Source organism: Dipodomys merriami, unplaced genomic scaffold (assembly GCF_024711535.1).
Source record: "Dipodomys merriami isolate MVZ:Mamm:240054 unplaced genomic scaffold, mDipMer1.0.p SCAF_139, whole genome shotgun sequence".
Taxonomy (NCBI): domain Eukaryota; kingdom Metazoa; phylum Chordata; class Mammalia; order Rodentia; family Heteromyidae; genus Dipodomys; species Dipodomys merriami.
Genome location: NW_027202704.1, coordinates 2831628 through 2857929, shown reverse-complemented (window position 1 = coordinate 2857929; position 26302 = coordinate 2831628). Strand labels below are relative to the sequence as shown.

Below are 26302 nucleotides of genomic sequence, written 5' to 3'. Positions count from 1 at the left end.
AATTATGACAGGTATATTTTAATTGTTCAAATTTTTAACAAATTAGCCTATTAAGAAAATTGCCTGGGAAAATAGGCTTTCATGCAAAGACAGCTATGGAGACCTAGTTGAGAGGGAGCAATGTGGGTAAAGATAGCTCATTTTCACACTAAACAAACTTCAGAAACCTTACTGTAAATCCTGTAGGTTCCCTTGAGAATTGTCCTTACCCAGGAAATATACTCTCACTGTGTGAAATTCAAAGTTCTTAAGAAAACTAAGACATCAAATTTTGTGAATTGACCTTTAATTACCCAAATTATTCTTTGAAAAAGATAATTTGGGTCAAAATATTTAGGGAGAAAGGGCCCTTCAAAATGAAAGAAGGTATTGGGTTCACACTTTTCTGTTTGTAACACTTTCCACAATGTCTTTGCATGTGAAGCACTGAAACACAGAAAAAAATCTGATTGGTTACGCCAATGATTACACATTTCTAAGTAGCTCACAAAAAATAATATCCTTATTAACATGAGGTAGTGAAGACTTCTCTTATTACATAAGCCAAAAAGTTTGGGATCAGAAAAGAATTGAGAAAATTGAAAGGGTAAGAAAACAATGTTCTTAGAAGCCCTATCTAAGCATACTGACTTCAGCAGTGGAGGGAGGCCAAAAATTTTGATATAGATTGTCTTAATATTTTTGCTACCTAAAGTGATTTTACAGAGCCTATTTGGCTCACTACAATGTAGAACAGTTTGAATGAGGACAGGAAAATAAATTCTACGTCCAAATGAGGCAACTTAAAAGAGTTTTAAAAGAGAAACCATGAAGATGTAGCGGGGTGGGGTGGGGAGGAGATCTTATAGTCTTTCAGCTTCACTGGACTTGAAGTCAAGAAGCTGTGCTTAATTGGAAATCAGGGAAGAGCTAAGAGGAGGACATAGAATTAGGACATAGAAGCATTGTCCTTTGTAATAGACACTGTTACCCAAGGTATGGATGATTTAACTCTATTCTATTCCATACATCTTGCTGAGCAAATGCAAGACTAAGAAAAAATAATCTATTGAAATAATTTTGCAAAGAATAACTTCACTGATCCTGATATGGTATCTAAGGAGAGTCCTAAGAGAGAACATAAAAGTGGAGTATACTTCAGTTTCCTCTAAGCATCTTGTTAGCAAAATATATCTTTGAGGTTAGAAATGATTGAACCAAAAAGTAGTGGAGTACTTATTTTTGTGGAACTTTAGACACAAGAAGACTTTCAAGGTAAAAGAAAAAGTATAGCTAAATATTTGTGATCACAGCTTCTTGGATCGGTTTTTTGGAGACAAAGTTTTACATTAGAGTTTGTCCTCATTAACATAGATGTTGGATTTTTGTGGCAACCAAATGCAAGGGTGAAGCTTAATGGACTCCCTTGGACAAGTAAACAGCATGGTAGAAAAAAATGGCAAATAATATTTAGGAAATTAGTTTGGCTAATTACTTTGCCAGAGCAAAGAATGAAAGATATAATTCAAAATCACTTGACTTAAAAGTATGAAGAAAGAGTAGTGAAGAGAGATGAGAGAAAACATAGAGGACTCTTCTGTCTACAGTGGAGTAATGGATTCTTGATCTTGTTTCTTCCATTCTATCTTCACAAGCTATCAAGTGTGGCTGAGGACTGGAGTATCCATTGCAGACAAAGAGAACTCACAGAAGAAAATATTTGCAGCAGATGTAGGTGATTCACAACCTTAGATAATCTACTTAAATCTGTTCAAAATTCTCTGCTACCCCAAACTGCCCTCTTTGAACAGCTTTGTTTGCTATTCCCAAGATTACCCTTCATGAACTATTTAAAATTTTGAGAGGTCATATACATCCTCTCTAGAGATTGCTGTTTGGTTATGATTTTGTGTGTTTTTGTTTTTTGTTGCGTTTTTTAATTAAATTTCAAAAGGTTGTGCAAGTGTATTACAATAAATATGTCCATCTAATTGTCCAATGCTCCTGGATCAGAGTGACTCCTTCTATCATTCTCAACCAACCCCTTCTCCAAGATGTATTTCAGATTTATCACTTCCTTTATCACATGTGTACATTGAGTATTCTAGCTGTACTTGCCCCTTGTTCCATTTTTCATTCATTCTGTCTTTACTATTATTCCTCTCTGGTTTCAACTTCCTGATAGTCATTCTGTTAAACTGTTAATATTTTGAAAGGTTTATATACTATCCATGGAGTTTCAATCCTTCGTACACTTGAACTGATGTCAGCTTATATTTCCATAATTCATTAATCTGCAATAACAATTTGCAAGACTGGAGACGTGAAGCACCTAGACATGATTTTATTCTCATCCATTTGTAAGATTAATCTTTAGTCAACAAGAAAGTTTAAAAATGGCTTAGAATATATTCCTAACTACCAAATTTTATAAATGGCTTTGAAAAAGGTTTGTGATTATTTTATTTTACATGGGATAATATTTTCTACTACCTATAAGTTTTGGAAAAAGAAGAAGACTACGATTTACTACTATACAGGAATATGGTAGAAATAGAAGACAGATTTTATGTTTGTCACATCTCTGATGAGTACCCATATTCATGACTTTAAGTCATATTTCTTACTATGTTAAACTGATAGGTAAAATATAAAACAACATATGATAAAGCAACTATTTGTGACTTTTTAAAATGTACCTTAGTAAGTGATTAAACTTACTTTATTAGCTAGTGTTTGGGTTTGAATTATGGGAGGTTTTTCTATTTGACACATTTCTGTAAGGCACCTACTGAACAACACAAATGGTACTATTTCTACACTTTAATGAATGGTTGAACCTGTTTGGCGTTAGTGCTGGGTAAATAAAACAACTCTATTGTAACTTGCACCCTAAACTTGAAAAATTTTGTAATGTCAATATTGTCTACTTGTCAAATGTTATTTTGGTGAATGTGATTTTTAAGAGATTATTTGAAAAGGAATATGTTTTCAGGAGATTAAGTGTAGGTTATCATTGGTTTGAGACTGATAACATTTTTATTCTACAGAAACAAGTTTTACTGAAGTACCAGTATTTTGAAGCATTAACGATCTTCTCAATTAATGGTTTTGTGAATTATATTTGACCTGTAAGTCAAGTTTTCCTAGCCTTGGTAGACCAATTATGGATCTATCGTTCTAGGAACTATATTTTTGCCTACTTATGCTGGACTGAAATCTTGGAGTAATCATTAGAAGAGGGGTATTAAAAATAATTTTGTGACATTTGTGATCTTGGTCACTCATATGGGCTGGTCATTTGTTAATTGAAAGTTTGAATTACTGTACTTTCTCTCAGATTTTGTGATCTCATCTTTCATTTTAAGTTGCATTGCATTACACAATTGCTTACCACTAATTCCGGTGTCATAAGGAATTGAGATGGATTTTCAATTAATTTCTGTTGGCATGTTTCATGAGCCTCGGTGAGAAATCTTCCCCTTGTTATCAGATGAAGAGGATAACTAAGACCTGGGATCCTAGGACCCATTGGTCCTGCAGAAGAATAATACCTTTTAGATATCATATCAGCAAAATTTGGGTACAATAAGTAGAAATGCTTCAGAAATATAGAGAAAAACATTTTGCAACCAGTGAGTTAAAACAATAAACAGAGCAGCAGAGCAAAATCCCTTATAGATTAGAGGAAAACAATTGTTTTTTTTTTACAATGTGAATTCAAAAGACCAAGAATACTTAGAACATATCACAACTTTATACCAAAGACATTGCATTGATACTTTTTATATTCTAATGTACATTCTAAACCTTATTATTTATATTCAAATATATTTATTATAATAAATATCTATTTATTTGTCAAATTATCAATTAATTCTAGTAAGTTTCACTGTGTGAAAAAATATCAGCACGTATAAATATAAAATATATAACTATAAAATATAAGAAAAAAGGCACATGTTTTGCAATGTTCTGTTGTGGTTAGGGTATCAAAGGCAACTGTGTTTTAAAATATTATTCCATTATTTCTACCTCAGTGTTTGGTAGAGTTGGACCTAAAACTTTACCATTTGGAGATTTACAGCCTAGAGACAAGAGGAAACACTGTGATTAAAACATTACCAATTTAAGGCCTAATATCGAGGAGAAACATATAGACTTCTCTTGTAACTATGAAAATATTTGATGAAAGAAAGGCAGTAGTGTAAATTCCTGCCTGGATGGATGGTAGATTGGCCAGGACATTTGGTAATCATGCATGTGAATTTTTTTTTCACCTTCTTGGCTTTAGCTACTATTGAAATGTTAGGTATAAAAAACAATTATATTTTGATAAAATACCTTCTAGTCTAAATGATTCTGTCTTAACTGTTTATCTCTCTATGATCCCTTTTAACTAATATTAGTTTTGTTCCAATAAGAAAATCTATGCTGTCAGGGTAAGATATTCTGGTTGGTCTGTTGCTACAGGGAAGAAGAGTAAAGGGTCAGGTAGACATTTATACCAGTAAGACATCATTTAGGAATTTTTAAGCTGCAGAAGTTTAGAAGTAGCTCTTAAGCAAGGCTTACTTTGAATCCATTAGCTCCACAAAGCTAACTCAGTTTATAAATAAGTACTTGAAAAACAATCACCTTTGACCTAGCTATAAAGGCTTCAAAGTATGATCAAATTTAAAAATCAAGAACTCTAACAACAACAGATGCTGGAGGGGATGTGGACAGAAAGGAACCTTACTTCATTGTTGGTGGGAATGTAAACTTGTTCAACCACTTTGGAAAGCAGTATGGAGGTTCCTCAAAAGACTTCACATAGATCTCCCCTATGATCCAGCAATCCCACTTTTGGGCATTTACCCAAATGTTTACAAACAAGACCACACTAAAGCTACCAGCACAACTATGTTTATTGCAGCATTATTTACCATAGCTAAGATATGGAACCAACCCAGATGCCCCTCAGTAGATGAATGGATCAAGAAAATGTGGTATATATACACAATGGAATTCTATGCCTCCATCAGAAAGAATGACATTTCCCCATTTGTTAGGAAATGGAAAGGTTTGGAAAAAATTATATTAAGTGAAGTAAGCCAGGCCCAAGGAAGCATCGGTCCCATGGTTTCCCTTATTTGCAATATCTAGTATAGGTATGAGTCAAGCAGAAAAGGTCAGATAATGTGATGTTAGGAAAATGAACCCTTAAATATGTATTTTAATGTTTTCATTTCTTTCATGCATGTGTTTCTAACGCATTTATAAGATTATTTCTTTGTTGCTTTGTATGTCCCTCCCCCACAGTGTAACCCCCGCTTTCACTATATTTGATGTCAGTATAACATGTGGAGGAGATGGGGACAAACAAGTCGTTTAAGGATTCAGGTGGACCTGTTGCAACAATGAGAAGTACAAAATGTCATGTCAAAACCAGCTTTACAATGTCGGTGTGGGGGGGGAGGGGGGTATAATTGGTTGGGGGGAGGGGGGTAAAATTGGGTGGGGGGAGGGGGGAGGCGGGGAAGGGAAGTGAAGGGTAAACAAAGGAGGAGGCTGCAATGCTTGGTAAGAAATGTATGCATTATCCTGCCCATGTAATTGTAGCCCCTCTGTACAGTATGTTCTCAAATAAAATAAAATACAATTTAAAAAAAATTGCAAATGTGAGCAATCGACCAAACAATATTAGCTTTTCCCAATATACACAGAATTTTAGAGAAGTAAGATCAATAACATTTTTAGGAACAATAAGGTTTCCTAGTTACAAACAGTCAACCAAGGATATATGCCTGTATAAAGATTGCATCAATAACTACTTAAATTTACAGGATACTACATGCTTCAGCAGGACGTTTACCCAAATTACTACAATATAGAGATTATCATGGCACTTGCACAAGGATGATATGAAAATTTGTGAAATATTCCATATTTTTCATTCTTGAGATGCAAGAAATGAAAAACAGTCATTAAAAAATTTATTACAAAAATACAAGTCGTTATGTCGAAAAATGAACTTTACAACTTTGTGCTGGTGGAGGGGTAGCAGGGAGGATTGAGTGGGGAAGCAGGGGAAGGATGGGAATGGATGGGAAGGGTAAATACAGGAGGAGGCTACAATGCTTGATAAAAAATGTACTCATTATCTTGCCCATGTAATTGTAACCCCTCTGTACAGTATTTTCACAATAAAAAATTTAAAAAGGCAAATGTAACAATATATGTAATTCATTGAACTGAAAGTTAGTTTGACATCAGTGTGTTAAATCCTCACCTTAGAATGGCCTTTACATAGCATAATCTTTACAAAACATTTGAAATTGGATAACATTGTCATTTTATCCCAAAGAAATAAAATACTATAAGGACCTAGGAAAAAAAAGGAATCTTAAACTTTTTCTATATGGAATGCTATCTGAAATAACACATTTATTAACGAACCTATATATTATAAAACAATGTATAATTCAAAGTATTATATCTAGGAGAGAATTAAATAGATTATGGACATTATACAAACAAAATACAGAGTATTTTAAAATATACTTTTTTCATACAAGCACCAGAAATATTTTTAGTTTCTGTACTACTCATTTCAACAGATAAGTTAAAGTGATTTCTGATTTAAAAATCACAAACCCTGCAGAAATCATTATAGATGTATACAAACAACTCTTGAATACATTTTGACATCAAAGTCAGGCAATTCACTTGAAGAATACTATGGAATCCATGAATTTTTAAAGTAAGATATTGCTGTTGCTTTGTATTGTGAAAATATTTTGTACAGACACAAAGATGGATTGGCATTTTTGAAATTTAAGAATCTTAACCAAACCATTATGAGTTAGGAGAACAATTTTTACAGCCTTCCACAATTTAAAAGAGGTAGTGATACATATTTATCCTTTTGGCATTATTAAATGCAGTTTCTTCCAAGTCGTTCTTCAGACCTGGTTTGATATAATGCTTCAATAGAAGGCAATCCAGCATATCTTTGATATTTCTATTCCAAGCAGCAAGATGAAAGGGAGTCAAGAGGACTTTACTTTGGGCATTGGTATCTGCCTCAATGTGAACTAAGGAAGCAGCCACTCTGGTATTATTCAACATATAAGCACTGTGCAGGGGTGTCTAGCCATTCACAGTAATTGCATGAATATCTGCCTTGAGCCACCAACTCATGGACCATGTCTAAGTGCCCACTGGAGGCTTCCCGATGAAGAGAGGTATACTCATCATCATCCCTAGTATTCACATGAGTGGCCTTTTAGGAAAGCAGTGTCTGCACTGTAGTAAGCCAATTATTTTCAGCAGCCCAAACAAAAATTTGTTTTAATACTTCTCCATTTTTTTGCAAATGATATCATTCCTCACTTTTTCATCTTGTTCCTTGTCTTCATCAGAATTGCCTAACCAGAGACAGTGAGTACCAGTGGGAATGGGGTGCACATGTATTCCAGAATAGTTCACGTTGGTTGAACTGGTCAGAAAAATACAGTGAATTTTCTACATCTGTTATTTCACCATGATTTTCTTTCTCTTTTTCCAATTTTACTATTGGAAATTATTCTAACTGGAGAGTAGGGAATTCATAGAGAGCAAAGGAAAGGTTTCCTCCATATTCAAAGGTACAGACTGAAAATGGGACCAGTGGTGTCTTCAAGTGCAGCTTATTATAGGAATGAGAAAATATGAAATAATGCCTTCTATGTAAATGATTTGGGAAATGGCAGAGCAGAAAGTGAAATGATGCAACCAAAAATATAAAAGCAAAATAAATTAGGATAATTATGGAGCAGTCACATTATCTATGAGAACCATGAAAGGGAGAGAGGAAGAGAGAGACAGATGTACAATGACCTAGCTAGCCACAAAATCCATGCCTCTGATCAATTTATAGAGCAAACAATTTTATTTTTTAAAAGAGGTGGAAATGGAATTTATGAATTTACTTGAAATTAGTAAATACATTTTTATTAGCCTACATAAAGAGACATAGCTTTGACCAAATTACAGACAAAAATCTAAATCCTTGATAATTCTAGTAACAGATCTGACTGAAATCAGTTGAATCACACTTTTCCTGTAGAGTGAAGGAATAGGTCCAGGCTAGGAAAGCAGCTAGAGAAGGCAGACCGATTGTATCTGTGACAAAACTTTGTGGAAAATGGTATCAAGGATTAAGTACTGGTGATCCACTTGCACTGGAAGTGTGAATCTGAACTATTGCTTGCTGATTCTGAACTATTTCTTTAATAATTATAAGTTCCAAGAAGAAAAGGTGAGATTTAATTGATAGCAAAGGATTAGTAATACACTTTGACTTCTCATTAAGCACCTTCAATCATCAAAATCACATGAAGACAATAGACAGGCCTACTTTTTTGGATGAAAACAAGTATCTTTAAAACAAGGTAATTAAGTATTCCTACAAAGGACTTCTATTTTACTACTGCATTATATAGTTTTTTCTAATGTTGGGTAACAAATAATGGATCTATTAGAAAGCTCTTAAAGCTCATATGTTCAATAGTGAGTTCTCTTATATTATACCATGGTATTTTTGTTTATGGTTTTAAGAAGAAATTTACTAGCTTAAATTTCTGACAAGACAATATCATCACTGTACAACTTGCTTCTATACTCTAAGTTTTAAATTACTATCTAATATGTGTATTAGATAGCTATAGAGGAAAAACTAGAAGCCACACTTGTGGCTCATGTGTTTATCCTAGCTAATCAGAAAGATATCTGAGGATTGTGGTTTGAAACCAAACCAAGCAAAAAAAAGTCCATTAAATTCTGATTTGAAAGTAACCAGCAAAAGCTAGAAATGGAGCTGTGGGACAAGCAGTAAAATTCTAGGCTTGAGAAAACTACAACAAAAAAACAACAAATTCTGGGACAGAGCCAGGCCATGAGTTCAAGCCTAGTATTAGCACCAAACAAATGAATTAATTAATTAATTAAAATAAATTAAGTGGTCACATGTGGCGAGGCAAGTAAAATGTGACACCCATGGTGACTGGATTGTGTATTATTTTGTAATAAGGCAAATTAACATTTGTCCTAATCACTAAAATTTTATTTGTACTTTTTTGTACTAAACCCTGAATTTAGCATGCAAGTATATGTGTGTACATGTGCACACATGTGTGTATGTGTATATGTGTGCGTGTGTTGTTGCAATGTTGCTTGCCAATGTGGACAAGGTGAGGCTCAAAAGAGCTAACTGTGTTGCAATGTTTTTATTTATCAGTGTTCTGTCATATCATTTCTGTGGAGCCACCCTTCTGTGCATTTTATTTTTCAAATAATATCATCATCATAATCAAAGCATATACAACATTAAGTTAGATAAAAGAGACCACTTTCAGCTCTTATTATATGTTAGGTAAGAAGATACAGATATAATTAGGTAGTAAGTTATTGCTGTAAGATGACTGTCAGTACAAAATATGTATTTGACCTCTTAAATTGGTTATACTTTTAAGATATACTCATGGAGTGAGTTTGACTGACTTGACCAAACAGGTATTACTCTCTGGTTATTCCTGTGAAACACAAGGTGAATAAACTCTTTCTGGATTTCTGTTGAAAATAACTTTCTTTGTAACATTATATCTATTCTCACTAAGATAATCAACCCTGTATTTATTTGGTTTGAATATCTCATCATATTGACTGAAAACCAGTATTGTGGATATGCTTGCTAGATATACCTTTCAAAACAAACAAACAAAAAGCATGTGTCACCTCCAGATTGTGGATGCATTTGAAGTTCTTTTGTACATGCAATGGGATCCTCACTAATGGCTCTTTTGTGAAAGTAACTATCACAACTTTAACAAATAAGGTTTTTCGAATATCTTTTCCAATATAAATAACAACCCCGAGAGCATCCTGCAATTTCTGAAAAGCCTTTGAATATTTTTAGTATTATTTCAGTTCATTGACTATAGAGCTATAGACATTTCTGAAATAAATGTTAAGATCTGAAGATGTAAGTGGGTATATAGGCTTTTTATGCAATAGAATATTATGAAATATTATGAAATAGAATAAAAGGATATAAGTGAATTTGGTAAGCTAATTATTAGAATAACTTTGTTTTCTAGTAACAGTTTTTTTTTTCTTTTTTTGGGGTCCGGTCGTGGGGCCTTGAACTCTGGGCCTGGGCACTGTCCCTCAGCTCTTCAGCTCAAGGCTAGTGCTCTACGGCTTGAGCCACAGCGCCACTTCTGGCTTTTTCCTGTTTGCTTATGTGGTGCTGAGGAATCGAACCCAGGGCCTCATGCATGCAAGGCAAGCACTCTACCACTGAGCCACCTTCCCAGCCCCAGTAACAGTTTTTTGAATGTAGATGATGCAGTTAAATTATTTCCTTTGTGGCTCTGTACTTCAGTTAGTTTTATAATCTTGATAATTATAAGAGTGAATTTGTAGAAAAATAAAGGTATTTGAAAATGATGGATTAATCTTGTGTTTTCTCTACTCCCAAGAAAATGAGTTATTTTCAAGTGTTAATATTTTATCATTGAATCTTCAATATCACAAGAAATTTTGAAAAACATGCAGTAGTATTGATGTCTTTTTAAACCAATTGTATTCACAAGTTGGAGAGTCTTTAATTCATGCTTAGGTCTTGGTTTCCATGATTTTTAACCTCTCGTTCCTAACATTAATGATAGGTAAGACTGCATTTTTGGGTATATGAAAGGTAAATATTTATCTGGGGTCAAAGGTGATTTTTATATCAGTCTTGCTTTAATAACATTTTAAAGCAATACATTTCTCTCAAAATGTTGGGTATAAAAAGCAATCAAGATACATCTAATGGTAAACAACTTATGTGAGCTACAATGTGGAAATGATTGGTCTATAAGACCTGCAATCTGTTTCCTTCAGGAATTGGGGAGATTATTCTTTCAGTATGACTGCGATGCAGTGTTGTCATGGGAGAGAATATAATTTCTACAATTTTGACCTAGAAATCAAAAATGTTATAGTTTAGCAGTTCCTTTCACCAGGGAGGTATAAATTGATTATGAACTTGGAGTTTTCATATTGCAGTTACCTATTTCCTTTTTTTTTTTTTTAGTTGGTCTTGGCACTTGAACTCTGGGCTTGGGTACTGTCCCTGCACTCTTCCGCTCAAGTCAAGCACTGTACTGCTTGAGCTACAGTGCCACTTCTGGTTTATTAGCGGTTTATTATAGATAAGAATCTCTCGGACTTTCCTGACTGCGCTGGCTTTGAACCGCGTTCCTCAGATCTCAGCCTCCTGAGTAGCTACAATTACAGGTATAGCCACCGACATCCCGCTTAGTTTCCTATTTTCTAACAAAGATAAAGTGAAATATTATTAGAGTGTGAACAATAATTCTGGGAAATTTTCCTAGAATTAGTGAACTAAGTGCTGGTATTTTAGTCACAAAATAGAATGAAGTTATTTGATACGGTGGGAATGGGCCGCAGGCTAAGATTTACCATTTGTGAAATGTTGTACTAGTAATTCCAACTATGAAGACTTCAATATCATCATCTGAGAATTAGAAATAGAAGTAGTTCTACTTTATGGGATTATTGTGAGGATTAAATTAGATACCATAGGTAACTTACTTGGAAAAACAATCAGCATTTGATCCTTTCTACCTGTTATTTTATCATGTGATGAATTCTAACATTTTTACTGTGATTTTTATATTGTTTCTCTTTAGGATATGCAATGTGATGTATTGACATTCATTTTGTTGGTCACTTTTCTGTCATTTTGAGGAAAATAACTGCAAAGAAAATTTCTGAGAAGGAAACTACTATTTTGACTCATGATTTAAGAGAACACACTTCAAGGTTCAGATGTCTCCATTGTTTTTTTGGGGGGGGGTCCGGTCGTGGGGCCTGAACACTGGGCCTGGGTGATGTCCCTCAGCTGTTCAGCTCAAGGCTAGCTCTCTACCACTTGAAACACAGCGCAACTTCCAGCTTTTTATTTTTGCTTATATGGTGCTGAGGAATCGAACCCAGGGCCTCAGGCCTGCAAGGCAAGTTCTCTACCACTGAGCCACCTTTCCCAGCCCCGTCTCCATTGTTTTTAATTATATTTTTATTAAATAGTTGTATGAAGGAATTTCCATTCAACAAATCAGTTTATAAGTACAATGGATCTTTACGTAACTTTCCAATACCCTTCCAAACCTCACCCCACTTTCATTTCTTCTAGTTTCTGCATTGAATATTATACCTTCCCTCTCTTCATCCATAACTCTCTTTATTCCTTCCCTTTGACTTCCGCTCATATCTTCCAAATGATAGTTTCTTGGTATTCATTTTGTTGGAATAAAAGTTCAATTTTATAAGAAATTACACCTTTTAAATACTCGTCTGCAAAGAGCATGCTTTGGTTATTACTGTTGTGTAAACTTGCATAAAGTCCTATGTTCCAAATACACGACAGAACATGGGTCCTCTGTGTGTCTGGCTCTGACTTAGTTTACTTAACATATTTTTAGATCTATCTATTTCTTTGCAAATTATGTAACAGTCTTCATAATGGATGGGTGCAATCCAACTGTGTATATGTGCCCCACTTTCTCCAACCATCCTTCTACCATAAGACATCTGGGCTGTTTTCATAACATGGTTACGGTAAATAGTGCAGCAGTGAACATGGTTGTGGAAGTGATTTTGCTATATCTTTTGGAAGAATTCGTCACTATCTTTCTGGGAGCAATCCTCTAGACAATTTTTCAAGAATAAGTACATCCCTCCTTTCATCTCCATCATAACGTTTTGCAAGGCCTCAAAAACACACTACCCCCTACAGGTCTCAATAAGCTAAAACCACACTGGGCCCATATTCTTTCAATACATTTTTTTTTCATGATTATACACATAATTTACTGAGAACCTTCTATGTACTTTTCTAATGTGGGAATGAGAGACATGACAATAGAGTAAAAGTAAGAAAATTTCAATTTAATTAGTTATTATAATATTTAAAAACATTTTCAGCTCTAACTCATAGCCTCACTTACTATTGTTTTAATCTTTATTTGAGTACTTCATCAATCCCCTAAATTATAACAGGTGCGTTAAATACAAAAGCAAAAATTGTGGTTTGATTTTGACACTCATGTGTGAGGATGCACAATATGGGCAAATAGGTAGATTGGAATTAATACCCATTATCCATTATGTTAAATTAAGATGGTTTTCCCAAACTGATTCTCGCAATTCATATTCCATTCAACAAGAAACTTGTGACAATTCCCTTTGTTTTGCTCCTTAATAACTTTTGTTTCCATTTTATTTTACAACGAAGGTTGATATTTCATAAATCTACTGTAGATACAAAGATACGATAAAATATTTCTGTCTGTATGCATTGATATATACATACACACATCTATTACACAGGTTGTAATGATAATTTATAACTTCTGTAACTACATGATTTACTAAACTATTTAAAAAATAGACAGCTTATGCCTGGAATCCTGGTTACTCAGGAGGATTTCCTGCAGGTTTTTAAGTACTGAATTAATTTGTGTTTTCTTGGGTTGTTTTGTTTCATTTGAATGTATGTGTTGAGTTGTTCCAAACTTTCCTTTTGTTTCTTTCACTCACGTTCTTACCTAAGTGCTGAGAAACCAATTCTTCTTTCTCAAAATAGTCAAGGTGAACATTATTTATTCCAAAGCAATTTCAGTAATATTTAAATACCTTCATACATATGAATGTTATACGAATGCTAAGTGCTGAGAATGGTTTATTTCACAGCAGTCTTTGGCATACACAGACAGATCATGAAATATATGAAGATAATAAAACTATACATGCTTGCCAGGAGGAGAAAATCCTATTATTAATTGTTTGACAAAGACTTCCCTTCTCGTGAAAGAAATACACTGTTTGATGCAGAATTTCACAAAATCATATAGCTAGGAAGAACCTAAACAATCATCTAATTCTACAGAGTTGAGGGAGATGAATTGCCCTCCTGAACAATTTACTTTTGGGTCATATAAAAGCAGGCTTGCAAAAAGAGAATAGACTTTAGAGAAACATGATCAGTTGTATGTAAATAGCTGTTTAGCTGATTTTGTTAATTTGTGAACCAATACATGGCAATAGGGTACAACAAGGTAAAAAAAATTAAAGAAGGTAGTATTGAAATACTCATTGGTGTGTTTGTGTGTTCACGCACACGTGTGTATGCACACGCACATTTGCAGGAGCTCATGCATGTATTCATCATTCCTGAAGCTTGTTAGTGCCTGGGCACTATCCCTAAGCTTCTGTGCCCAAGGATAGTGGTCTACCACTCGAGCCACTGCTGCACTTCTGATTTTTTGGAAATAATCACATGTATTTTCATGATTGGACTGGCTTTGAACAGTGGTCTTCAGATCTCAGCCCCCTGAGTAGCTAGCTAAGCTGATTCAGCCTCTGAGTAGCTAGTTAAAGTTCTGACTATCCTTTATGCTTCACTGCTCTTTTATTCTTTTCCTGAGGTAATCACAAGCCTAACTCATATATATGTCAAGTTTTTTAAAAATACTGCTACTGCTTGGCACCAGGGGCTCCCATCTTTACTCTTAACTACTTAGGAGGCTTCAGTACAGAACCCAAGCCTAAAGTTTAGTGGACTTCCTTCTCATTCTATAGCTGGGTGAACTGGATCATTTCCACGGTCCTGCACTATCTAGAGGCAAAGATTGGAAGGACTGCAGAATCCAGGCCAGCCAAGGTAGGCAGCTAGACAAGTTGGTGTGCAACTCTGATGCTATTGATGATGGGAAGGCTAAAAGGACAGATCAGGTGCATGTTCTTGTGGAAAGGGAACCCCTATCCTATAATTAACCACTGATATGATGCCAGCCTAGCAAGAACAATACTCCAAGTTGAAATCCCCAGTTACCCACAACCAAAATAGGTAAATACATTAACATCCCACAACTTAGTACAATCTGTTCTTTGTTTTAATATCATCTTTATCTGATTATCATATGATGTGACAGAATAGTTTCTTCATTATCTTAATATATATTTTAAAAGACCTAGAAAGTTCTTTCTCACTTATTAAGTGCAAACGAATGGCAATTCGTCTCATTTGTTACATATTTGACTACCACTATAAATTCATCTTATGATTTTTATTAATAGTAATATATTCTGATTTATTACTTTACTTGTAACATTTATAAACTTTTTGCTTCTCTGCTGAAGTTTAAGTATTTAAATAGTATCATCAAAGTATATTCCTTGGGTTCCTAAGACAGTTTTTTACAAAGTTTTTAACCAATGGCTTCTAAGAATTCTTAATTGGTATATTATTTAGTTTATTTTTAATTTCAATTTAATTTTATTGTAAAGGTAATGTACAAAGTGGTTACAGTAACATAAGTAAGGTAATGAGTACATTTTTTAATGGAAGGAACATTGTTATCCCCTCCATCGATTTTCTTGTACACTCAAAAAAAGAAATACTGATACTTTAGCTGGTGCTATTGATCAATGGGTACTTTTGCTTTCTTTGTTCATGCATTTTTTATTATAAAATTGATATACAGAGGGTTTACAGTTTCTTCAGTCCACTAAAAATTGCAATTCATTTCATTTTCTAAATTTCAAATTTTGAACTTAATTATTTTCTTTTGTTTCTTTAGAGTAATTCTTTTTTCAGAGTCGAAGGATTAATTTAATTTTGCATGAGTTTTACAATGTAAATTATTTAGACACATATATTTTGCTTTTAAAATATTTAACATGAATATTTAAAAATTATTTTCTTAATTTTTATATGGTTGGTGAATTTAAATAATTTTAATTTCTTATAGTTCTAAACATATTTGTCCTTACTGTGTTTCCAAGAAGCACATACTTTATTAAGAAGGCTTCATTACCTGGTCACTTTTTGGAAATATTTGTACTTGAATTAAAAAAATGTTTGAGCAGGGAATGGTGATTTGTGGCTTCCATTTTCTAGCTATGGTGGGAAATATAAGCAGGGTTTGTGATTCGGGAGAGGCTTTGAAATGATGAGACCTTTATTATAAAAGTATCCAGAGTGAAATGATTACAAATATAGCCATCTCTAGCGAGATATAGAGCATCTGGTTATCATATTCTAAATCTTGAGTTAAAATACCAGTAACATCAATCTTTTGTCAAAATAAAAGTATACATGTTTCAAAATGTTTATTATTTAAAACTTGTTTGCAAAGGTTCTCGTGTCTTCTATTTCTTAATTTTCAATTTAGTTGATCTATAAGAATCTAAGTATATTGCGAGTATTTTATTTCTAGTAAACTTTTAAATAGTATGAGCAATAATATGATTTCATATTAACATATTTTTACTATTTGTGATAATTACCTCTGTTTAATATGATAATATCAATATTCCAAATGTGTATATGTTGTGTGTGTGTGTGTGTGTGTTAATGTGGGTTTTTGTGTGTGTGTGCTTTGGGTGTACTTTGTAATGTTTGGGCGATCACACCATTGCTTCACACATGCTATGGCAATGTTTTACCATTGGGCTATAGTGTTATAAATTATGACTTTTTAATTTTGATTTCCTATTACTTCAAAATCATATATGATAAAATATGATCCATCTTCTATCCACGTTAGTAATTTTTATTGTTATTTTATTGTTATTTACAATATTTCTACTGGCTTTCCACTTCCAAACTTGTAGCGACCGTCTACTCGACCAGCGAGAAAAAACGACCACCACACCAGGAGTCTTCTCAGATCACGCTTTATTGGAGAGCCTTTTAGTTGTAGGAGAGCTTGAGCGAGAGAGAGCGTGCACCCGAAACATGGCCACTTATATAGGGAATTGGAACACGGGTCTTTCTATTGTTGGTCGCCTGCCTTTTACCATCACCAGGTGTCATGGGATTGGCTGGGGACTCTACCTGGCTCGCGCACGCGCACAGCCCAGGCGTCCCGCCAAGCACCGTCTGGGGTGGTTACCTCAAAGCTGCAAGGGAGTGGGCGGAGTCTCGCCTCGGCTCCCTACACAAACTCCTGTGTTTGTTATTGATAAAGGTTTATTTTCCTTCTTTTCTCTCTTCATTCTTTTTCCCTTTAGAGTTTACCTATCCTTTCTTTTATTTCTTTGGAAATTATCATCTTCCTATTACAATTTCTTTACATTGTAACAGGTTTACACAATGCTTTATTTTCTATTTTTCCCATGTTCTATGATTCTCAGTCAAAACTATTAGGTGGATTAAAACGAAACTTGATTCAGGACACCTTATATTCCTGTTTCTCTTCTCTGAAGTCTTTCTGTTTTTTGAAACACAGTACCAATGACATACAGCTCCTATGTGGTCCAACATTCTATCCCTTCTCACTCTCTTCTGCCGTGCATCGTTATCTAAATCTTAACTCATTCCTAAATTAATTTTAGAAAACAAATATAGTCTTAGAGCAAACTAGCCTTGGAATAGATTTCTTAATTTTTTGAAAGTACAAAAGAATTGATAATCCTTTGCATTGGAAATAATTTTAAAATGTTTATCACTTATTATAATTCATATACCAAGCAAGAATAATTTTATATAATCATTACAAATATCATTTTATTACTACTGTAAACTAGAATTCAAGTCCAATTCCAATCTATTACCTAACTATCATTATTCTTAATTCCTAATCATCACCTAAATATCTTAAACAATCTAAATAGTCTTGTCTTTAACATAGACGTAAATATTCTATACTTTTACTTAACATTTTCCAGGGGCATGTATTCATGTTTCTAAGAAATGGTCACAGCAGTTAAAATTTGCTTTTGTGAAATTAATGTGATACATTTTGTTGTTGTTGTTGTTTGCAAGACTTTGGCATTGTCCCCAATGTTTTTATGCTCAAGGACAGCACTCCACAACTGGAAGCACAGAGCTAATTCCTGTTTTTAGTGATTAATTGGGGATAAGACTCTAACAAGTACTTTTCTCTCTGGGCTAGTTTTGAACACAATTCTACGATCTCAGCACCCAGAATAGCTCGAATAATAAGCGTGTCACTGGCACTTGGTTTGATGTATTTTTTAAATTTTAATTATGTTTTAAGATGTATCTTTCACTATAATGTACATCATTCTACACAGAAATTTAAATATATGTACATATTTCTGATGACAAATAATCTCTAAAAATCTATATCTTTCTGCACATAATGTATATATAGATATATATGTATATGTATTTCTGAAGACAGACTCCCTCTAAAATTTTTATGCTACTATTTTGACCTTTTGCATTTCAAAGATATACAGTCTTTATCTAAAAGTTCCTGAGAATAAAATAACTAATACTTGATTTGAAAGTAGAGTTTATTACTTTAAAGGAAATTTTAGATATACACATGATATTGTAGTAACATTTAGAGTATATCACTTGAAAAAAGTTCTGTTCAAACTCTTAAATATTTGTGTGTAGTGACAGAGAGAGAGGAAGTTAATTCATACTGGTTAGGAATTTGTAATGCTTCAAAAATCTATTCCATAATTTGTTAAAAGCACATAGTCAAGCTACCTGATATAGTTTAGTTTTTTTTAGTTTCTCTATTTGTTCAAAATTTTAATATGGATGCATGCACAGTGGTAACATTAAAATTATTAATCAAAAGACAAATAATAGCAACGTCATAGACACATACCAGGCTTTCAATAATTAGCACTTATGATGCTAATAATAATTTTGGTGAGGATGATGACCACAGTGTAGCCTGATGATGACTTATTTTTATTTCTGCATGAAAAAAATTGCGATTTTAAACCAACAAACTTAATTTGTCTCTTTTCTTATTTGTAAGGTAAGGTGGAAAAGGTAAGGACTCTTCACTTTTCTTTTTTCTTGCTCTAGAATTCAACAAATTCATTCTTCAATATTTCTGGTATACTATATCCATTTACAGATGAGAAATGTAATGCCAACAGTCAATGTAGTGAGTAATTAATGATACTAGAATTTGTGTCTGAGATATTCACTCTGTGTGCTTACATGGAGCAGTAATTTGGTGATGGAGAAGAACAATATGAAAAGTCTATGGGGAAAAAGCATACTATGTAAGCAGTTGTTTTAGGACAAAGTGACCAATGATGAGTATTTGAAACAGGCCAGTTTCAGTTGCATAAAAAGGAGTACATAGAAATTATATTAGTGACAGAAACAGAAAATCTTGATCATTCATCTTATCTAACAGACGGAAGTAAGAAGGGTAAGAAGAAATCTAAAGTGCTCCCACATCTCTAGCTGGCAACCATGTTAGTAATATTATTGGTGATAAGGATTACAGGTGGAAATGATGGATTTAGAGGAAAAAACTCTCTGATAGTTCTAAAATTTATGTTAAACAGATGCATAGATAAGTCTTTTTAGACATCATTAAAATATCCACGACGAAAAACAGGTTTAGAGAGGTAAACGAGGGAACAAATTGTCAGGAAGATACTGAAGGAAAAATGCTGTTTGGATTTGAAAACTAAAAGGACATAGAGGAGTTCAATACGAACAGTGTTTTGGTGAAAGTCATATTAATAAAATTTTGAGATATGAATGTGAAACCATAAAATTCTGGATCCATGAATTCAACAGATCCTGTTGATTTAAAATATTGAGAACAAATTATTTTATCCTGACCTTAGAAGAAGTATACAGATATAACTGTCATGATCTTTACTTAGAGGAATTCTGTGAATATTTTTGAAGAGTTTGTTTAGCCAGGTGATTATAGATTGATCTACAGCACAGATAAGACTAATTTGTCTACAGTTTCAATGAGTGACCCATGTATCCATTCAGTTTGGGATTTTATTGAAATATCTTTAGATATGTTTGGATATTTTATCAGCCTATTCATTATAAATGTAGCACAAGTAATACTGATGTTACTGATGTTACTGAACAGTCCTTGAATTGATTCTTCTTTAGAATAGAAAATGCCTGATTGACACATCATAACTGATATATATTCTATTTAAATGTAGTTCTTGTTAGGGATATCTCCATGCTGAAATAACCCTGTCAATCAACATGCCACAACTTCTTATATGTAGGAAGTACTCTTATAAACTTTAAATGTTTATTGAATGGGAGAGTTCAGACATTACCCTCACCACTAGGATTAAATGCCTAAAAAGATAAGACAGTTTTTAATGCCTTTCTTTCATTTTCTCATCCATATTTGCAATAGGGAAGGATTCTGATGTAACAATAATACAATGGTGACTTGTATTAACACAGCATCTAAGATCTTGTGTTAATTCGGATACTTACTAATAAGCTCCAGGTTTTGTGGATATTTATATTTCTCCTGGGTAAACTAATGAGCTCCAAGAAAATGTCCCTAAGGAGCCTTTCAATTTTAATATCACTGTTTGTCTCAAAATGCTTTAAATTCTATGCCCTCTAATGTGAGCATAAGGTTATAATGTGGAACTATTCTCCTCAGAGAGTGAGTACTACCCTATTGCTTAGCATGTACAAAGTACCTTCATACATAGACTGGGCATGTGCAAACAAGAAGTGGTAGTTGAACAATGTTCTTAGCAGTTTTTACAGATGAAATGGAAATAGAGCAACCATGAACTCAAAAGGAATGTGCAAAAAAAGACAAAGGCACAAAGTAGAATGTGCCAAGGAAATGCTGAAGTATAATTTCAAATAATCTGCTCATGTGTGAGGGTGTGTTCAAAGCACAACTTCAGAAAATGTAGTTGGATATCTTGGGAGAAAAAACTACTTTAAACTATTCTGGGATAATTGTATAATTAGAAGCTCCTTAGTCTACCTCTAATCAGCCACAACATCATCAACTTAGGTACTATTTTCCAAGTGCAAAGTGAGAAAAGAGGGCTCATCACAGTTAGTGTTCAGGTTGAAATAATGGCAATCACATACCTTTTCTTATGTCTTCATTTATTTAGGAGCATTAGAGTAGGAAAAAGCCAAGTAAACATTTTGCATGTACCTAAATTAAGTGCGACGTATTATATTGGTCTCTTTTTAACTTGGAAGTTATAGATTATGTCTTTTATACTCTAATTTGGGACAATGATCTGCTGTCAGTTATTTTCTTCTCTTCCCCTTCTTTTGCCCTTCCACTTACATAATTATTATTTAAAGAGACATACCTGAGCTTGCATTTCTAAATTCTTCAAAATTATCTCAACTACTTCATACTTCTGGCAACCTCTTATGTCTTTCTCAAGGGAATATTTTATCACTACCATTTTTATCCTATATGATATTAGATATCTTCCTGCCTAATTCAGTGCAAGATATAGATAGACTAATTCAGATATCTCAACACCTGCCACCATAAAATCCTGACTTAGAAATCATGGTTTTAGAATGTCTGGGGAAGTGGCATCTGTCATTTTTGAATGACCCTAAGTGATACTTACATGCAATCATGTTTTAAACCAATATGCCACTCAGTTGATGAACGAATTGACAAAATGTGGTATACACACACACACACACACACACACACACACACACACACACACACACACACGCGCGCGCGCACGCACACATGCACACACACAAACACACAAGGTGGAATTCTATGCTTCTAAGTCATAAGGAAATGGAAAGACTTGGAAATATCCTACTAAGTAAAATAAGCAAGACACAAAGAAATTCCATGGTTTCTCTCATTTGTAATAAGTAGGAAATGTCTAGGATAGTCCTAGCAGATGAGCCAAATGTCTCAATAGTTATGTATATATGACCATATAAGATAATGCTGAGCAAAATAAACTCCTAGATATGGAAACAGGTTTTTCTTTGAGGTTGTTGTTTTTGATGTACAATGTAATTTCTTTTTCTTTGTGTTTACCCCTATGGTTTATCCCCTACTATATTTGATTTTGGGATCCTGTGTATTGTATATACATATATCTTAATTTGGCAAGAGAAGAGGAACAACAAAATGGCGAGACAAAGGGCAAAAGACAAACCAGTGCAATAGCAATACTCACAAGACTTGTTGGAAATTTACATTACAACTTGTAAGGGGTATTAGGGTGAAGGAAAAGTATGAGAAAAATGAGGGAGGAGGTAAAAAGTTCAACATGCTATATATTTACTACCTTACAATTACTGCAACCACTTCTATATATCACCTTGACAATAAAATTAAATTAAAAAATAAGCTACATAAAATATAATTTCACTATATTGGTATAGTAAATATTCTATGTGGATTACCTTTTTAAAAAATGAATGCTATTTGTCTTCTAATTTGTATTAATTACCCCTTTCTTTATCAGATGGTCATCAACTTGAATGTTATCAAATTATACAAATTTTTCAGAATATATTTGCCATTATTTTGGAAAAAACACATTATTTTAGTATTGTCATACTAAAACAGAAAACAGTTCAATTCTATGGAAACTCCTAACTTTTAAAACTGACTAATTGTTAAGAGGACAGAATATATGTATTTTTCAACATTCCTGTAACTACTAACTACTCATTTTCAAATTCTGAACATGCCGAACCAGAGACATTCAAAAGAGTACCTGTTTACATTTTATTCTGCAATTGATGCAGTTTCCAGTGTGGGGGTACATATTTAAAAGTCAACAGAAAAAATAGCCACATTCTGGTAGAAGATAAAACTATGAAGTATTTATAATAAATTCCTCAAGTGTAAACATATGTTCATCAGAGTAAGCTATTATTTCTATGACCATCAATCCTAAGTTTTTATGCTGTAAATTCATCCTAGCCCAACAGTTTCCAACTTGTAAGGTAGACCTTGAAATTCCCTAAATTCACATCAGGACTAGCTTATCATTATTGTGAAAAAATACTAAACTTCTGCTAATGTGATGCTCTTCCTATTGGGGAAAGAACATTACACTAAACTTTGCTGCATCATTTTCCCCCCAGTGGTATTCTTGAGATCAAAACACTTGCAAATATTATTTATAGCTATATTTTTATCTATCACAGATATTCAGGAGATCTGAATACCTGAATATGAAGATCTGAAGCTTATGGTTCAAAGCCCACACAGGCAGGAAGGTTCCTTAGATTCTTATCTCCAATAAACTGCTCACGAAAAGCCAGACACAAGTGGCACTGTTGTTCAATTGAAGAGCAGTAGCCTTGAGGAAAAACAGGCTCAGGGACAGTACCCAAGCCCAGAATTTAAACCCAAGGATAAAGCAAACAACAAAACCAAAATAAAAACAAACCCCAAACCTAGCATTTTTCTCATCATATACAGAGGTATGTAATTAAGGAAATTTCTTCCTGTGTTATATATAGGTAGAAGAAAAAGGATGTCACACAATTACTCTATACATACCATGGTGCACCAAAGTCTCAAAAAATTCCTCTTTTTCTAAATTTATAAATTAATGTCATAAATTTGTTGGCAACTTTTTCTAGATTATTCACATTATCATGTTACACAGGAACTGTTGCAATTATCTATTAACTAAGTTCTAATTATACCTCACTTGACAGAATATTTTAGGCAAATAGAATGCCAGAATCATTTGTGAATTTGTGAATTAAATCTTCTATCCTATAGAATATGAAATACAATATGAAATAGAATATGAAATTACAAAAAAATACAAACAAAAATATTTATTTTAAATCTAAATTCTAATTTGGACAGGTCTACAAAGTCCTACATTAGATGAACTTCGCTATTTCCCCAGGCTTAAGCTTTTTTTTTTTTTAATTTAATTTAATTTAATTTAATTTAATTTGAAAACAGACTGTACAGAGGGTTTACAATTACATGGGCAGGATAATGCATATATTTCTTACCAAGCATTGCAGCCTCCTCCTTTGTTTACCCTTCACCTCCCTTCCCAGCCTCCCCCCTCCCCCCCACCCAATCATACCCCCCTCCCCCCCACACACCGACATTTTAAAGCTGGTTTTGACATGACATTTTGTACTTCTCATTGTTGCAACAGGTCCACCTGAATCCTTAAACGACTTGTTTGTCCCCATCTCCTCCACATATTATACTGACCCCAGGCTTAAGCTTTTGTAATCCTTCACCATTTCTTTGGAATCCAACAGAATGATGCTTACTTTTTCAATTTTTTGGTTGGGAATCTTGAGCTCTTTAGCATCTAGGAATGTTCTGTAATGATGACAGCATTTAAAACACAACTGAGGATTACATATGAGTTGCATTTCAATAGGAAACTTGACTTCTTAAAACATAATGACAAAATTAGCCAAAACTTGCAACTGTATATTCCTTTCTTGTTTTTTTTATTCCTTTCTGGTTTTGTTTTATTGAGACAAAATTATATTACCTAGTCCAGGGAAGGTACCACTATGTAATTCCACTCTCTAATCTCCTGTCTTAGTCTGAGTGCTAGAATTCCAGGCTTGTATCTCATTGTCCTACCATACTTTGTTGGTTTATTTAATCTTGATATAGACTAGCATTTCTGAACTTCTCCAATAATATTTTTCAAAAGACTGATGGCTCAGAATGTTTATGTACTATTTTCTAACATTTGACACAGGATATGAACGTTTTCAGATGCACCTGCAGGGGTCTCTGATTCATTCCTCCATGGATCCAACCCCTTCAATAACGATTACTTGACTTTCTTACTATCTCTGTTCCCTAACTATGTAATATTCTCAAGCGTTTTGGGGGGAAATTTCACTTGAGGACTTTCTAAAATTAAAAAATTATCACTTGATTCTAGTCTTGGGACATATTTTTTTATTATTTTCTAACATTTCTGCACATTCTGAGAGTTGTTTTATATGTGTGTTTGCACATATAAGTGCCTTTGTGTATATGTGCATGTTTGTGGGTATATATATATATATATATATATATTATATATATATATATATAATATATATATATGATAACCTCAAGCTCTTATTCAGCAATCTTGCTTATAACTAGCATTCCATCACATGAGCCATTCTTCCAGTGCAGCTTTTGGCTGGTAATTATAAATAGTGTCTCAAAGACTGTTCTCCCAGGCTGGATGCAAGCTGAACTTCCCAGACTCCTTTACATTCTTAGTTTCTATTTTTCCAGGAGTACCAACTTTTAACTAGAAACATTTTTGTGAGTGCAAAAGCTGTAGCCCAGATTTTTAACTCGAGTTCATATAAAGATAGAGAAACATACACATTACATATACTGAGTGTACACTGTTAGAAATGTGATGTTAAGAGGGATGCTGGTGGCTCATGCGTATAATGCTAGCTACTCATGAGGCTGAGATCTGAGGATTGCAGTTCAAATCCAGCATGCGTAGGAAAGTTTCTGAGGCCCTTATCTCCAATTAACCAGCAGAAAACTGGAAGTAGCACTGTGTCTCAAGAGGTAGAACGCTAGCTTTGGACTGAAGAGTGGAGGCCCAGACTTCAAGCCCACAACCATCCAAAAAAAAAAAAAAAAAAAAGAAAGAAAGAAAAATGGAAAAGAAATGTGATCTTAGCCACCAGTTCATTGCTAATATAATTCCTGCTTTCTCAACATAGCCTTTTTTTTCCAATTAAGTCCATGCTCTTATATCTGACTTACTTGGAACCAGAATTATTCTTCCATTCTACATTTTACAAATTTGCATGATTAGCTACCATGATTTAGAGTTAGTAGATGAAAGAGAGTGGCCTTATCCTTCATGTTTCATTAATAGTCATGCTTTCTCTATATCACTCCCATAGATCTAAATACTGGTTTTGGCTTTATTGTTTCAAAGTTGTGTTTTGCAGAGTCTTCTATAGTGTATTGGACCATTATATTTAAACACAGAACTTCTTTTTCTCCTATTATTCTCATTGTATCTCCTACTGTTAACTTACGTACACTAGGGAACTAATGAACAACACACACACTTACTAAAAAATGTTTCTGAGAATCTTCTTCCCACTTAAAATTGGTCTTAATTTACAGAGCATAGGAAATTTCAACTTAATGTACTCCAGGATAATTTCTTTCATGTTTTTTTATTTTGAAAATGATGTACAGAGGGGTTAGAGTTACATAAGTAAGTTAATAAGTGCATTATCTAATGAGCATTGTTACATCCTCTTTGTTTTTCCCCGTCATCTTTTTTTCTCTCCACCATCCAAACTCCCCCCTCCCATCCCCAAGTTTTAAAGTTCGTTTTCAACATAGTGTCTTGTTCATCTTGTTGTTACAATGGGTCATACTGTTTCCTTGTTTCAGCGTTTTATTTCCCTTCCCCTCCCCACATTAGAAAAATGTATATGTAAGGTGCAGGTTAACGACATCAAATACAGTGAAAACAGGGGTTACACCATGGAGGA

The 26302-nt window shown here is 33.7% G+C and overlaps 2 pseudogenes; both read left to right on the top strand.

Moving 5' to 3' along the window:
• The window catches only part of LOC138825642 (tubulin beta-2 chain-like), a 174596-nt pseudogene that overhangs the window by 48249 nt on the left and 100045 nt on the right, over positions 1-26302 (top strand).
• On the top strand, positions 5816-5915 carry LOC138825649 (U6 spliceosomal RNA; annotated as a pseudogene).